We start from the raw sequence: 18,226 nt of genomic DNA, 5'->3' as shown, positions 1-18,226 counted from the left end.
GTATAAGAAGTAAACAACATGTAATCCATTTTCTGTCTTTCCTGCTTTGTTCATTAATCCTTTCATAGCCTCAGGAAAATTTATATGAATTTAAGTATTTGATAGTAATTTAACCAGATGACTGGACTGTAATTTAACCAGATGACTGGACTGAAAAGCTGACCCTTTAAAAGCTTGCTGTTCAGTATCTGCAAGGCTGTGATAAATGTGTTTCCTGCTAAAATAGGGTCAGAGAGTTCATGAAGGCCCTCAGCAAAGACAACTGCAATGATTGGATCAATTGCCACTTCTAACACAAAACAAGTTAGAAAGTTCATTATAAGGAATAGTGGATAAAGGGTTGATATAAATACTGAGATGTGAGGGGGAATTTTAACTGGGTGCAAGTGCCAAACATATCCGACATTGGCAGCGTGAGGCTGGGCTCAACTGCATGCTGTCTGTCAGCTGCCCACCCAAAATGGGCGGAAAGCAGCAGCAGGCTGGCACTGAGTGCCACCTCTCTCAACCCAGGAACTGCAGACAAATGCTGGAAAAAGTTAAATGACATGACGTGGGTAATACACTGGCCGCTGTCTCTTTTCCTCCTGGGGCACGATGGACACTAATATACTGTTTACTCTCTAAAAGTGTGTTTTCCAATAGAAATTATTGACTAGCCACAGGTGTGGCTACGGCGACACTGTTTTAGCCACGTGCGCTAGTGTTAGTAGAAAATACCTTATGTACACTCACAGGTAAATGTACATCGCATGCGTGTATTTACTTAACTAGCATCTACCACCATTCAGTAACCAAGTAAGTAAAGCATTGACAATAATCAAAAAACATTGGCCCTTAGTTTGCACCTAGAAGAAGCAATAGGATAGGAGAAAGAAAGGCACATTTAGACACTGAGGGGAAGCATGGTGTCAGGAAAGAGTAAGATGGTTTATGTTCACTTTTAAGTTCCTTGTAATGAAGGATAATATGTATTTATTTCATGTTCAGTTAATCATGGAGATTACAGTGATACTGGAAGGGGAGCACTTATTTCGTGCTCACTTATTCAATCAGATGATTTAGATTTGTATGTTCATGTGATGCGATGTCCTATGCTGGGTAATAGTTTGAACAATTTGTCATTTATCTGAGGTTGGGGGAGAAGGAGTAGTGGCAGTGATGACAAAGTTAGATGGTTAAACAGATACGAACATATGAACAATGACGCACAGGAAAAGACCCTCTAATCCATCCAGCCTGTCCCACACAACTACAATGCCTTACGCATCACAATATATACACTCTCCACCCCACCCAAAACCATGTGATCCCCTGGGATTGACAAAAAAACTGGTAAAAATCCAGACCAATTAGGGAATAAAAAATCTGGAAAATTCCTCCCTGACCCCTTAGGCAATCAAAACTAGTCCGAGAGACCACTGTGGCCCTGATTAATGTCATACAGTACCTACCTTTTGTATGAGATGATCTCTGACCCAGCCAGAAACAGGTCCAGCTCTCGCTTGAAGGAATTCAGCGAATCGGCGTCCAACGCATGAGCCAGCAGCCTGTTCCACAGGTCCACTCTTCTCTGGGGAATGAACCACCTCCTGACATCTAACCTAGATCTGGCCTTACATAACTTGAAATTGTGACCCCTCGTTCTCCCTAACCTACTTAGTTGAAACAATCTGTCTTCACAAACACAATCTATCCCTTTAACCATCTTATAGACTTTGATCAAATCACCACGATGAAGATGAGAACACTTCACTGATAAGTTGAGTTCTGATGCCCTTTGTAGCTGTCACTTCAGAGTCCTCAGTGTGGTAGGCCTTCTGATATTCCTTTCCGTGCATTTCTGTCTCCAAAGCACTTCCCCAGGAACATCCATAACTCGGCCTTTTTGGATGGCAAATTGTGCAGGGCACAGCAAGCTACACTTATAAAAAACTCCCTTGCATTTATATTGCACCTTTCATGACCTCTGGACGTCCCAAAGCGCTTTACAGCCTATGAAGTATGGTAACTATTGTAATGTAGGAAACGCGGCAGCCAATTTGCACATAGCAAGCTATGTGATAATGAGCAGGTAATCTGTTTTAGTGATGTTGGTTGAGGGATAAACTATTGGCCAGGGCAACAGGGATCTTTTATGTCCACCTGAGAGGGCAGATGGGGGCCTCAGTTTAATATCTCATCTGAAAGAAGGCACCTCTCTCAGTGCAGCGCTCCTTCAGTACTGCATTGCAGTGTTAGTGTAGATTTTGTGCTCAGTGTGTGGATTGGGACTTGAACCCACAGCCTTCTGATCAGAGGTGAGAGTGCTACCACTGAGCCATGACTGACACCTAATTTGTGTGGAAACATAACCTCATAAGCATATTGCAAATCCTCTCCTAATCTTTCAAAGCATTGAGATCACCCCTTTAAGACCCCAATGGTCCTCAATGATTACTAGCACTGGAGAAGGTGCAAAAAAGATTTTCATGGATGATGCCAGAACTGAGAGGTTATAACTATCTGAAAGACTGAACAGACTGTGGCACTTTTCTCTAGAAAAGAGAAGGCTGAGGGGTTACCTGATAGAGGTCTTTAAAATTACGAAGTGGTTTGATGGGTTAGATGGTAGAGAAAATGTAAGATAGTCACTAATACACCCAATAAGGACTTCAGGAGAAACTTCTTTATCCAGAGGGTGATTAGAATGTGGAACATGCTACCACATGGAGTAGTTGAGGCGAATAGCATAGATTTATTTAAGTGGAAGCTAGATCAGAACATGAGGGAGGAAGGAATAGAAGGTTATGCTGATAGGATTAGATGAAGCAGGGTGGGAGCAGGCTCATGTGGAGCATAAACACTGGCATAGACCAGTTGGGCCGAATGGCCTGATCTGCGCTGTAAATTCTATGTAATTCTCTGTAATACTCTGGTAGAAGCAGGTGCTTCATTGTAGCACTCCTCAGCTGTCATTTCTTGCTGCTCTTAGATGGCTCATTATTCATGGCAGCAAGAGACATGCCTTGTTATCCTCAAGCCATCGTTCACTTAACTATCTTCCTGGAAGAGCTCAGGGAGGGTAGAATTCCTCATGAGGTTTGGATCTTGGTAACTTTCAGAAAATGTGATATTGATGCGAATGTTGCATATTGTAACCTATAATCTGGACATGGAGCGAGTGGCAGCTCTCTTCATTAAGGAAGTTGAGGGAGTTAATTGTAAGTGATTGCCGAACTACTTGGGTGCCATCTGTTGCATCTTGCACTTTGGGGAAGTCAGCAACATGATAAAACCCAGGTCTCCTGTTTCAGTCACCTGGCGAATGCATGCCCGGATGGCACCCTTTATGATATTACACAGATCCCCTGTGGCTGCTTGAAATGAGCCAATGCCATAAAATTTTGAAAGATACCTGCCAGACATGGGCCGGATTTTGCTCTGAGCGGCGAATGAATGGTGGCCACCACTTGTTAGACTTGGACTTGCCCATAGACTTCTCATGGGCTTTTGCACTGCAAGTTCCCCTCGTGGTCCTCAATCTAGCGAAGTGCCCTCTCCCGGGCATCTGGGACCTTTAAGAACAGGGAAAGCAACTGGCTAGCACCTTAACCAATCAGATTGAAGCATGTTAACAAGCCACGGAGACACAGAACTAGGAAGTGTAAGCTAGATTAGTAAATTCAATGTAAAATCAGTTACAGAAAGCGAAATAAAGAGAGGGTAAGAAATAATGAATTAAAAGAGAGAGATAAAAGACAGGAAGAAAAAGTAAAAAAGTAAAAATTAAAACATTTTTTAAAATGTCCAACAACAATTAAAATGTGAAGGAATGAGATGCCACACTTGTGAAATTAAATTTTCAGTGCCGGAGATGTTTTATGGCAGTCATTAAGACTTACCATGCCATTAAAATTTTGGTTAGTCTAAAAAAACTTGACATGCCTTTTACTGGTGAGATTACTTAGTTTCCATCAGGGCAGTAGAGGAACTTCGCGCTGTTGCAGTCATTTCAACAGTGAATCAGCTGGCGAGATCGCCTTCCCACAAAGCTTCTGGAGGAGCAGGGCATCTGGTAGAGGAACTTCCAGATTTCCATGTTTAACTGCGCATGTGTAGTTGTCAGAAGTTGCTCTACCATTTGCACTGAAATTAACGGTGAACACTGTTAGGCTCATCATTATTTTTAGAGCAAAATATGGCCCAATGTGCCTAGGTTCACCTGAAAACTATTTCTTTCATTTAAGGTCCTAACTCCTGGACATATCTTTGTATCATCCACAAACTTCTGGATTGTTCCCCTGTGCTCTCATCCAGATCATCAATAAAGATCATGAAGAGTAATGGCCCTAACACTGATCACTGCAGGGCTCCAATAGTGACTGACAGCCGTGCAGATTTGCTATCTTTAATAACTATTCTCTGTCTATGACACTGCAATAAATTTTCTATTTAACCTAAGATCAGCCTAAGGTACAAATTTTGAAATATGTTCAGTTTTTTGATTTTTTTTTAAACCCTTATTTTGGACAATAGAAATTTCAGATACTGGGACAAAATGGCAAATGAAAAAATATTGGATTTCAAGGTGGCAAATATGAAAAGACCATACAGCTCTATTGCTTTTAGCATCTAATGACTTTACATATTTCTTATTAAAAATCCTACGTATGCATGTATTTCCTGTCTAAAAAACTTTACTTCCTGTTGTCAGATTCTTTTTCATGCTTTTGTGTGAACTTTTTCCCATAATAAATTCTTATGTCCGCCTTTATAATTAAAACCACCAATGTAAGCCCATCACCTTGTAATAGCACAACTGGCCACTGGGTGCTGCTATATTATCTTTTCCTCAAAAATCACTCAAAATGCTTTCTGAAAATTTCTCAACTGCCATTTTTTGCTCAGTAACTGAAATTTCTGTTGTCCAAAATAAGGGTTTAAACAAAATCTTAAAAATTAAAGAATTACATATATATCAAAATAAGATGAGTAAACTGAATTGTCCTTTGTGACTATAAATGCCTTTATTAAAGTTTTTACTTGAAGGCCTCATTCTCTCCCAAAAGTCTGAGCTTGGACTTGATATTTTTGCCCAAACTGATGATGCTGTAAGCTTATTTTGGATTCTGAAGACTGAGCATGTGCAATGTACCTAATTTCCCAGGATGTAATAGTACTGTTAAGTCAGCTGTACTGCTGGAATATTTTTCTTAAACTTTGACAGTTTCTGTCTAGTTGTTTTTCAAATTTATTTGAACAAAAACTGGAAGACAAATTTCAATAATTTTAGTCAGATATGTTTTTTTAAAAGTGTGTATGTGTTGAAAAAACACAAACTACTGATTACATGTCTGTTGTAGTTCTTTTATCTGTGTTCTATAAATGTCAGAAAGATCATTAAGCTCTGACAAAGACAATGTTTTTGTTCATGTTAATTTGAGTTCATTTTTTAAAGAAAGTTGAAATTTGAAGCAAACAGCATCTAGTTATCCTTGATTATCACTTGTGTTGTGTTGACAGTTAGAAATGATTACTATTCTAATTACTAACAGCTATCAGACAGAGTGAGAAAGAGAAAAAGAGAGTCTTTCATTGCCTTAATTTGAATTCTTTTATTCAACTAAATGAATTAGTTGAATTTTGAAAGCTCTAATTATTATGTATATTATTGATAATTAATAATTAGAATGTTTACATTTTCTTATTGCTGTGAGAGAGACAGAGACAGAAGGATATACAGTAAATCAGAAAACAACAATACACATCCAGGAACCAATGACACAACACTAAATTTAATGTTAGTAATTAGAATACTTACATTTTCATACAGCTATGTGAGATAGATGTGAGAGAGACACACAAAAATACAGAATGTCATATGTTGGTATTTTTTGACCGTTTATCCATAGAAAAGACTTGGGAATTAGTTATACTGAAGTGATTGTGTTTAAATTAAAGTGACTTCACAAAGGAACAAAGTTATGCTTGCAGCTAAAGATGAAAAAAATAGTTGTGCAATTAAACCAGATGAATGAAGACCATTGCAGGTCTATCCACAGTATTTTGCTTTTGTTGAGAGAACATCTACTGCAGGCCCAAAAACTGTAACACAGTCACAGAGCTACACAACTCAGAACCAATTACAAATACCAAATTCAATAATTACAAAGATCCCTTAGAAAGCCAAGAACCAGTGCTGCTAGCCATGGTATTCTGCTATGCAGTACTGGATTGGGGGTAATATTCTGGCATGGGTGGAGGATTGGTTATCTAACAGGAAGCAGAGAGTTGGGATAAATGGTTCATTCTCGGACTGGCAACCAGTAGCCAGTGGTGTTCCGCAGGGGTCGGTGCTGGGTCCCCAACTCTTTACAATCTATATTAACGATTTGGAGGAGGGGACCGAGTGTAACATATCAAAGTTTGCAGATGATACAAAGATGGGAGGGAAAGTAGAGAGTGAGGAGGACATAAAAAACCTACAAGGGGATATAGACAGGCTGGGTGAGTGGGCGGAGATTTGGCAGATGCAATACAATGTTGGAAAATGTGAGGTTATGCACTTTGGCGGGAAAAATCGGAGAGCAAGTTATTATCTCAATGGCGAGAAACTGGAAAGTACTGCAGTACAAAGGGATCTGGGGGTCCTAGTGCAAGAAAATCAAAAGGTTAGTATGCAGGTGCAGCAGGTGATCAAGAAGGCCAACGGAATGTTGGCTTTTATTGCTCGGGGGATAGAATATAAAAACAGGGAGCTATTGCTGCAGTTATATAAGGTATTAGTGAGACCGCACCTGGAATACTGCATACAGTTTTGGTGTCCATACTTAAGAAAAGACATACTTGCTCTCGAGGCAGTACAAAGAAGGTTCACTCGGTTAATCCCGGGGATGAGGGGGCGGACATATGAGGAGAGGTTGAGTAGATTGGGACTCTACTCATTGGAGTTCAGAAGAATGAGAGGCGATCTTATTGAAACATATAAGATTGTGAAGGGGCTTGATCGGGTGGATGCGGTAAGGATGTTCCCAAGGATGGGTGAAACTAGAACGAGGGGGCATAATCTTAGGATAAGGGGCTGCTCTTTCAAAACTGAGATGAGGAGAAACTTCTTCACTCAGAGGGTGGTAGGTCTGTGGAATTTGCTGCCCCAGGAAGCTGTGGAAGCTACATCATTAAATAAATTTAAAACAGAAATCGACAGTTTCCTAGAAGTAAAGGGAATTAGGGGTTACGGGGAGCGGGCAGGAAATTGGACATGAATTTAGATTTGAGGTTAGGACCAGATCAGCCATGATCTTATTGAATGGCGGAGCAGGCTCGAGGGGCCGATTGGCCTACTCCTGCTCCTATTTCTTATGTTCTTATTATGTTCTTGCTCTGCCCTCACCCTCACTGCTGACAAACATCACAAATCCATCAGTGAGCCAACCCCACATTCAACTCTTACTTGTGCCAAACCTCAGGTTTACCTTCCATAGTGATGCCACCTTAAAGAACCCCTCCATGTTGCTAAACCTCAGCTGCCCAATAGCTCAAACTCCAGGACTCTCAACCCAGTTCTGCCGAACCCCAGGACCATCCCCCACTGCTATCAAAGCCCAGATTGCCCCCGTTGCTACGAAAGCACAGGATTATCCCCAAGTGCAGCTAAACCTTATTCCCCCTCCCCCATAATGCTAAATACCAGATATCTATCTCGAATTTGTGCATCTTGCATTTCATCTTGCTAAGTGATTTCAGCTTTAAAAATGGTAAGGGACATAAAGACACAGGTACGGGAATATACATTTATAAAATGTAGAAAATCATAATATGATTAGGCAGAGTCAACATGCTTTTATGAAAGGGAAATCGTGTTTGACAAATTTTTTAGAGTTTTTTGAGGATGTAACTAGCAGGGTAGATAAAGGGGAACCAGTGGATGTAGTATATTTGGATTTTCAAAAGGCATTCGATAAGGTGCCACATAAAAGGTTGTTACACAAGGTAAGGGCTCATGGGGTTGGGGGTAATATATTAGCATGGATAGAGGATTGGTTAAAGGACAGAAAACAGAGAGAAGGGATAAATGGGTCATTCTAAGGTTGGCAGACTGTAATCAGTGGAGTGCCGCAAGGATCGGTGCTTGGGCCTCAGCTATTTACAATCTATAATAATGACTTAGATGAAGGGACTGAGTGTAGTGTTTCCAAGTTTGCTGATGAAACAAAGCTAGGTGGGAAAGTAAGCTGTGAGGAGGACACAAGCCTGCAAAGGGATATAGATAGGTTAAGTGAGTGGGCTAGTAGGTGGCAGATAGAGTATAATGTGGGGAAATGTGAGGTTATTTACTTTGTTGGGAAGAATAGAAAAAGAGAATATTTTTCAAATGGTAAGAATCTATTAAATGTTGGTGTTACAAGAGACTTGGGTTTCCTCGTACAAGAAACGCAAGAAGTTAGCATGTAGATACAGCAAGCAATTAGGAAGACAAATAGCATGTTGGCCTTTATTGCAAGGGGGTTGGAGTACAAGGGTAAGGAAGTATTATTGCAATTTTACAGGGCATTGGTGAGACCTCACCTTTAATACTGTGTACAGTTTTGGCCTCCGTATGCTACGAAGGTTTACTAGATTAATTCCTGGGATGAGAGGGCTGTCCTATGAAGAGAGGTTGAGTAGAATGGACCTATACTCTCTGGAGTTTAGAAGAATGAGAGATGGTCTCATTGAAACATATAAGATTATGTGGGGGCTTGACAGGGTAGATGCTGAGAGATAGTTTCCCCTGGCTAGAGAGTCCAGAAAAAGGGGGTATAATTGCAGGGTACGGGGTCAGCCATTCAGGACTGAGATGAGGAAGAATTTCTTCACTCAGAGGGTTGTGAATCTTTGGAATTCTCCACCTCAGAGGGCTGTGGATGCTCAGTCATTGAATATATTCAAGGCTGAGATAGATAGATTTTTGGACTCTAGGGGAATCAAGGGATATGGGGATCGGGCAGGAAAGTGGAGTTGAGGTCAAAGATCAGCGATGATCTGATTGAATGGCGGAGCAGGCTCAAAAAGGGCCATATGCCTACTCCTGCTCCTATTTCTTATGTTCTTATAAAATAAAGGCCACTCATTTACAGTTTTCACAGTATAAAGGACAGAGTTGTGGAATTCAATTCCCAAACTACCACTAAAAATCACAGCATACCATTTAATTAAATAGAATTTCACTTCTTCAGTCACTGTAAGTCCATGGCCCTGATGTTATCCCTTACATGGCATAAACACCTCTATTCTAATAATACAGCAAGTTCTCTGATTTATCATGAGCAATGCTACAACAAATGTATTAGTATCTTATTAAAAAAAATTACCATTCATATCTGTGTCAGTTCTCCCAATCATCTGCCGTAACTTTGGTGGAAGATCTATGGAAACCTCAGAGAAACTGTGTGAGCAGAATTTACACTGTTTTCCTAGGGTTATAATGGACAATCAAGAGAGCCCCCATGGAAATTCTACCCCTTTATGTCTGTGCACACTTCCTTTCTACAAAGCTTCACTTCTTGTCACTTTTTTGTTACACTTTTGTATCAACCTTTTCCTTTTTTGAATTCCTTTTCCCACATTTATATTGAAATTTGTTATGTAAACTGATTCCCTATAATCGCACAATTTAGCCCCTGAATGATGCTGTATTATGGTTTTCCACAAAATCACTCAAAATGCTTTTTGAAAATTTCTCAACTGCCATTTTTCTTAGTAACTGAAATGTCTAATGTCCAAAATAAGGCTTTAAAATAAATAAAATATTCAAAAAGTTATATATTGCACAATAGCAAGATTAAATATATCCATTTGAATTCTGTTGAAATATTTGTATTAAGCTTCTAGTAGCTTTTGCTCACTTGCTTTTCAAATTATTCAAAGAAAATCAGAGGACAAATTTGAAAAGTTCTATTCAGATGAAATGTATTTTTGAAACAGTGTGTTTGTGAGACACAGAGAGAGAGAGTGAGAGAAAGCAAAAAAGAGAGAGAGATAATATTTGCACACCTATAGTAGCTTTTGTTTTGTGTTCTATAAATTTCAGAAACTGTAAAGAGAATCTTTACGTATGCTAATGTTAGTTCAGGTTTCAAACAAACACAAATTAGATTCCAAAGCCAACTGATTATCTAGGTTGTGTTTTATTCATAGAATCATAGAAAATAGGAGCAAGAGTAGGCCATTCAGCCCTTTGGGCCTGCTCCGCCATTCAAAATGATCATGGCTGATTGTCTAACTCAGTACCCTGTTCCCACTTTTTCCCGATATCCCTTGATCCCTTTAGCATTAAGAAATAGATCTATCTCCTTCTTGAATATATTTAATGACTTGGCCTCCACTGCCTTCTGTGGTAGAGAATTCCACAGGTTCACCACCCTCTGAGTGAAGAAATTTCTCCTCATCTCGGTTCTAAATGGCATATCCCGTATCCTGAGACTGTGACTCCTAGTTATGGATTCCCCATCCATCGGGAACATCCTCCCTGCATCTAGTCTGTCTAGTCCTGTTAGAATTTTATATGTTTCGATGAGATCACCTCTCATTCTTCTAAACTCTAGTGAATATAGGCCTAGTCGACCCAATCTCTCCTCATACGTCAGTCCTGCCATCCCAGGAATCAGTCTGGTAAACCTTCATTGCACTCCCTCCATGGCAAGGACATCCTTCCTCAGATAAGGAGGCCAAAACTGCACACAATACTCCAGATGTGGTCTCACCAAGGCCCTGTACAACTGCAGTAAGACATCCCTGTTCCTGTACTCAAATCCTCTTGCAATGAACGCCAACATATCATTCGCCTTCCTAATTGCAGTTAGGAATTGATTGACAGTTAGACAAAGATTCTAATTGCTAAATCCAAGATATATATAGATGGGGGAGAGTCAGAGTGACAGAGAGATTAGACAGACAGATATATATGGGTTGGGGGATGGTGGGAGTTGAAAATAGTAGTTTTTTGGGTCGCAGCCCCAACCCGGCTTTATTTCCAGGTTTAATATCGGCGCGTAAAATTACAGTCTTCCCACTGGGAATGCAAAGTCTGAAAATTTTGCGGTTGCGACCCAAAAAAACAATTATTTTCAACTCCCACCCGTCCCCAACCCACCCGCTCTTGGGGTTTAAAATCACCCCACGGTGTCTTCCTCATTCTAATTTTATTTTTTTTGAAAAAAAAGTGAATTTTGAGAGGAAACAAAACCTATTTTATGGAAACAGATGGGGAAGTAACAAGTGATGGGGGAGGCAATGGAAAGGGAGCTGTTGAAGGGCTCATATTTTCTCTGCAGCCCCCGCCTCAAATGCAGCCTGCAGCTGTAGGTGGCACCTTGGCATTGTATACCCATACCATACTACCTTCCACTCAAAAGTAAATAGTAAGAAGAGAAAAGAGAGAGACCAACACAAAGACAACAAAGATAGTTAAACAAGAGACCATATTCACCAACTTACCATGTGCAACGCCATAGAAGAATCACTAGTTTTTATAAATGTGTATTGGTCTGAATGGATCCTAGGAAATGCCTAATTAAACTGACAGCTATTTAAACTCCTGAATGTGGTTGTTCCTTGGTGGGCATCTTGCACCATGGCTTCTATTGGCTCCAAAATGGACATCATCTGACATGCCACTACTGCACAACTGACTGGTTCTCTCCAAGCAGCCTTCTGAGCAGCCTCATATCTATCACCCACTGCATACCCTATCCATTAGATTCCTCAGATATCAACATTTCCAATCTCATCCCAATCGTCTTGTCCAATTCCTATGCCCCTTTAATCTCCCCAGTGAATCTTCCTTTATCCCCTCCAATCTCTCAGTGAGATTTTAGTTATCCATCTCCTCTCTTTCATCTTACAGAACATCATCAGTCTTGTGAACAGCCTGGATGAAAGTGTTGACATCTGGCTTGAGCCTTTTAAGTGACAAATGTCTGCATCTGGAATCTCCATGGGAGTTGCCATGATTGTTCGCCATAACTTTGGTGGAAGATTGGCGGAAACCAATGTCGTAGGAATTGATTGACAGTTAGACAAAGATTCGAATTGCTAACTCCAAGGTATATATAGATGGGGGAGAGTGAGAGTGACAGAGAGATTAGACAGACAGATATATATATATATATATATATAGACAAAGAGAGAGAAGAAATGTCATAGATGGGGTTTCCACCAAGCTTCCACTGAAGATATGGCGGCCAATCGCAGAAATTCCAGGTGATAATTCCAGCGTCAATGAAAACTACACTGATTAGTCGGGCAGCAGACATCCCAGTACATTATGATAAATACATACCCCGGAAATTTCCTCGAAATCCTGGATACACCCTGCAAATGGGAAATTACGGTGGACCAATCAGGATAACCACCAAGGAAATTCCCACTGATAATACATGTGATCCCCTGAGAAGAAAAGACACATTACATGAGCAACCCTGCAACTCAAACATAAATATAATGCGTTGAGGAGCCCTTAAGTCCTGAACCCTATTCAGAAAAGAATCTTTTTTGTTCTGAAACTTGCCACCACCTGAAACAGTTTGCAGGCTGCTTAAAGATGCAAACCAGGGGTCTGACACAGGTTGTCGGACTCTGATTGCATTATTCAGGTACAAATGGGCAGAGTGTGTGCCATGCCAAGTGATGAGTGATCAAACCTGCCATGTTTAAAGGGACTTCTAGAAGCCATTCAGAAAGCAGCCCATGAAATTTTTAGTTTATATTTTTGTGGGGTTCACAAAAAAATTCCGGCCCACTGCTGGTCCGTGTAAGGTTCCCCTCCGAGTCACCTCTCAACACACCTCCCAGAACCGATCATCGCTGGCACAGTTTGGGAGTCGGCTGATTTCCAGCCCTTCCATAACTAGTGAGTTGCAGCAAAGTGCTTGTTTCACACTGAAGTGCTCAGGTACCAGCAAGTATCACGGTGGAAGCTGATGATTTCACTGCACTGTTTGCAGAATTCTTCTTTTCGGGCATTCTTCTCTTCCAAGTCAGAGATTGTGACACTTGCAGCAATCTTCCCCATCGTGTTTTTGTAGGAGACCATTGTAATATCATGGGCCATTTCTGTTCAGGCTGGGACACAGGACAGCACCTGAACTCTTCAGTATGCAGAGGTAGAAAGGGACCACTCAATAACCCTGTTAGATTTGGTAATTTAAAAGGCATACGAATGAATCATTTATACATGGCAAGTTAACACTTTGGATACATGCTAGCATGGGAAGATGTTTTTGCAAGCCAAAAATATCCTTGCACTGTTGCAAAACGTCTTTCATAAGAGAGTGAACTTCTGCTTCCCTGAAGAGTGGCTTCTTGCATGACTTTTTCACTGTCAGTTTCCAACGTTTGCTGCCAGTGAAGATAATGCAATCTTCATTCAGAAAATGACAAGCAGAAAGTTTCCACTGGGGTAGGTTGACTCATTTACATGACTCAATCTAATATGTGATTGCATGTAATAAAAAATTCAAAGAGAGCAAAAAAGAAAAAGGTATTAAAATCAATAGTAATTTTCTGTGACTGTAAAACAGTGTACTGAAGGTGACACTAGCTCCTTAAAAGATGTTAAGTAGGTATGACAGTGAAAGGAATCTTTCAGAACAAACATCTAGCATATGGCAGTCAATAAAAGTCACAGTAACTATAAAAGAATAGTGCCGGCTAGTTTACAGCAAGTGCACCTGTTATCTCGGAAATTAAATAATTGCATTTGAAAGCCAAAGGGCAGGTGCTGTTAGATTAATTATCTACTCAGACCAGCTCCCACTCCTCTGCTGTGATGTCTGCTGAAAATTGATCATTTAAAAAAAAATTATGAGCATATATTCACCAGCTGCCTGTGATTTAATAGACGTAGATATTTTGCAATAAGCAGTTAAGGCAGGAGTTAATTGGATTTTATGCATTGCCACCATTTATTTATCAGATAACCGTGGCAGGTGTGCACTATATAAACAACAACTTGCATTTATAAAGCATCTTTAACGTAGTAAAATGTCCCAAGGCGCTTCACAGAAGCGATTATCAAACAAAATTTGACACCGAGCCACATAAGGATATATTAGGACAGGTGACCAAAAGCTTGGTCAAAGAGGTAGGTTTTAAGGAGCGTCTTAAAGGAGAGAGGTGAAGAGGTTTAGGGAAGGAATTCCAGAACTTAGGGCCTAAGTAGCTGAAGGTACGGCCACCAATGGTGGAGCGATTAAAACCAGGGATGCGCAAGAGGCCAGAATTGGAGGGGTGCAGATATCTCGGAGGGTTGTAGGGCTGGAGAAGGTTCTAGAGATAGGGAGGGGTGAGTCCATGGAGGGATTTGAAAACAAGGATGAGAATTTTAAATTTGAGGTGTTCCTGGACTGGGAGCCATTGTAGGTCAGCGAGCACAGGGGTGATGGGTGAATGGGACTTGGTGTGAGTAAGGATACAGGCAGCAGAGTTTTGTATGAGCTCAAGTTTATGGAGGCTGGAAGATGGGAGGCCAGCTGGGAGAGCATTGGAATAATCCAGTCTAGAGATAACAAAGTCATGGATGAGGGTTTCAGCAGCAGATGAGCTGAGGCAGGGGCAGAGACGGACGATGTTTCGGAGGTGGAAGTAGGCTGCCTTGGTGATGAAGTGGATATGTGGTCAGAAGCTCATCTCAGGGTCAAATAGGAGGCCAAGATTGCGAACCGTCTGGTTCAGCCTCAGATAGTGGCCAGGGAGTGGGATGGGGACTCCAGAGGTAACGATGCAGGAGCAGGAAGAGAAGCCACTGCAGGTGATTCTCTGGCTATGACTGGATAGATAAAAATGGAATCAGGTGAGCACAGTCCCCACCCGGCTGGATGATGGAGGAAAGGCGTTGGAGGAGGATGGTGTGGTCAACCGTGTCAAAGGCTGCAGACAAGTCAAGAAGGATGAGGAGGGATAGTTTACCATTGTCACAGTCACATAGAATGTCATTTATGATTTTGATAAGGGCCGTTTCAGTTCTGTGGCAGGGGCAGAAACCTGACTGGAGGGATTCAAACATGGAGTTGTGGGAAAGGTGGGCATGGATTTTGGAGGCGGCAACACGTTCAAGACCCTTGGAGATGAAAGGAAAGGGAGGTGGAGCAGTAGTTTGCAAGGACAGAGGGGTCAAGGGTGGGTTTTCTGAAGAGGGGGTGATGATGGCAGATTTGAAGGAGGGGGGACAGTACCCAAGGAGAGGGAACCATTAACAATATCAGCTAACATGGGGGCCAGGAAGGGAATTTGGGTGGTTAGCAGTTTGGTGGGAGTAGGGTCGGGGGAGCAGGAGGTGGGTCTCATGGTCAAGGTGGCTCAGAGAGGCATGAGAGGAGATAGGAGAGAAACTAGAGAAAGATAAAATCTAATTGTTAAAGAATTATTAAAATGTATGCACTTTGAACATTCAGTGGTTTATGAAAACTTTTTGTTGTTAGATAATATACCTTTTTTAACATCAACAGAGTTGAGCATTAACTTCCGTTCATCAGGACTGCATTAGGTAATAAACGTCTCTGGGGTTGATTTGTTGACAGGTTTGCAGACTAAACCGTTTAATCAAAGCACAGGAGCCGTTTATTGCCAAAGACATTTCTGAGAAACAGAGTTTATCGGTTGTCACTGTTGTACTATATTTTAAGGAAAGAGATTTAACTTTATAATGGCTGAACGATGAGCGAGTTTAAACATAGTCTGTAATTGGTGAAGTTAAAGTGGGATGATTCTGCATTTTTAGCAGGATTCAAATTAACAGTATTTGGCTAATATGCAGAAAAAATGTTTTTCAAAGATTAAGAAAAAATAATGCAAGTGTGAAGAAGCAATGAACAGTATAGACTTTACACAGTGAGATGGTTCATTAACATGAACCCTCCATTATCTGCTGTTATGGAACAGATCACTCCAAGTGCCCTGGAAATAGAAGGGTAGAAATTAAACTCGCGCCGGGTTCCAGAGTGAAATGGGTGTTGTGACGCAAACGTGTGCCTGAGACCAGTTCGAAACTGGACCTCGGACCGCCTGAAACCGATGAGCTGCAGACGAAAGTCATCCCCTGCAGCTTGCCGGTCGGGGCCTCAGGAATTTCGGTCAGCAGGTTGTTCCGGGTGGGGGGGGGAAGGAAGCGGAGGGGGGCGATCAATGCTCCCCCCGCCCCCCCCCCCCCCCCAGGAGGAGCATTCCTGATTTGTGTGAAAGCAGATAGGAAAGCATCCTGTTGCCTGTTTTTAATGAAACTGCTACACGAGAATGTTGAAATTCAACTAGGAAATCCAAGTTTAAAAATCCATCTCAATTGCTATTTACACCTATGTTTCCACAGGAGAATTTGTCAATCTCTGCTTTCTGAATAAAAGCTCCACAATTTTCCTTGTCTTCTGTCTCACTGTTTTTAACCTTGATGGTGTTCTGCACTGTAGGCCTTGGCCTTCAGCTTGACTTCTCAATAAAAAAAAAGCGTCATCTGGCAGAGGGAGTAAAAACCCACATCAAACAGGTGCCCTGCTTAACCATTTACTCCTGACAGGTCAACCAAGGAATTTACCTGTTATGCCATTATGGAGATATCCTCTTACTGGACCCTCAAACTCTCTTAATTGAAAAGGGACAGTGAAGTTGCAAAGGGACTAACTTGTGACCTGGAGAGAAATAGAAAAAAAATATATAAAAGGAAAGCTATAAAGGAAACGTTTGATAATATTTAACTACAGTCTTGTAGATCAAAGTGAAAATGTTATCTGAAGTGCAGTAGGGTCAACCCGATTGGATCTTTGGCCCTTTTTAGACACAAACAGTGGACTTGTGCCAAGAAAACAATTTTCGCTCTTTTGTCAGCATTATTGTAGCAAAGGTTGGATTGTAATTCTGCAGAGGAGGTGGGGTGGTCCGGAGCATAATGGGGTTAGCCAGATTTTCATGCCCCCCTCCTCCCCCACTATATTCTTGCAGGGTAATGAATGAGGACCTGACTTTTTGACTTGCTTCGATCACATTCATGGTGTAAACAGCTAAATGTAACTGTTATATACAAGTCACAAAATCATTTTTCTAATTCAAGTACTCCAGGTAAGGCATAGCTGGGGACATCTTTACAGCTTGTCTGAGTGAGATTGTCCGTTCTTCGCTAGATTGTGCTGAATAATGTCCCTTCCATCCGCATTTCCAGCAAGTGGAGGAGCTCATGGAGTTCCTTGAGATTGAGACCATCCATTCAGCTGCCTCTGCTGCTGAAGCCTCTTCCCCATGCCCATCAAGCCAACCTCCCCCTAGACTCCCCCTGCATGTTAGCTATTCAAGAAAGGTGAGAGAGGAAAACCAGAGAATCATAGACCTGTCGTCGGGAAATTACTAGAGTCTATAAATAAGGATAGAGTGACTGAACACCTTGAAAATTTTCAGCTGATCAGAGAGAGCCAGCATGGATTTGTAAAGGGTAGGTCATGCCCGTCGAACTTGATTGAATTTTTTGAAGAGGTGACTAAAGTAATGGACAGGGGAATGTCTATGGATGTTGTTTATATGGACTTCCAGAAGGCATTCAATAAAGTCCCTCATAAGACACTGTTAGCTAAAGTTGAAGCTCATGGAATTGAAATTATTGACCTGGTTAGGAAATTGGCTGAGTGACAGGAGACAGATAGTAGGGATAATGGGCAAGTACTCAAATTGGCAGGATGTGACTAGTGGTGTCCCATAGGGATCTGTGTTGGGGCCTCAACTATTCACTGTATTTATTAACAACTTGGATGACGGGATAGAGAGCCACATATCCAAATTTGCCAATGACGCAAAGATAGGCACCATTGTAAACAGTATAGATGGAAGCATAAAATTAGTGATATTAATAGATCAAGTGAATGGGCAAAACTATGGCAAATGGATTTCAGTGTAGGCACGTGTGAGGTCATCCACTTTGGATCTAAAAATGATAGATCAGAGTACTTTCTAAATGGTAGAATGCTCAAAACAGTGGAGGTACAAAGAAACTTAGGGGTCGATGTACATAGATCGTTAAAATGTCATGGACAGGTACAGAAAATAATCAAAAAGGCTAATAGAATGTTGGACTTTATATCTAGAGGACTAGAATACAAGGGGGTAGAAGTCATGCCACAGCTATACAAAGTCCTGGTTAGACCACACCTGGAGAACTGTGATCAGTTCTGGGCACCACACCATAGGAAGGATATATTGGCCTCAGAGGCAGTGCAGCGTAGATTTA

The sequence above is a fragment of the Heptranchias perlo genome, chromosome 2 (genome assembly GCF_035084215.1).
Source record: "Heptranchias perlo isolate sHepPer1 chromosome 2, sHepPer1.hap1, whole genome shotgun sequence".
Classification (NCBI taxonomy): Eukaryota; Metazoa; Chordata; class Chondrichthyes; order Hexanchiformes; family Hexanchidae; genus Heptranchias; species Heptranchias perlo.
This window is presented reverse-complemented; position numbering follows the sequence as displayed.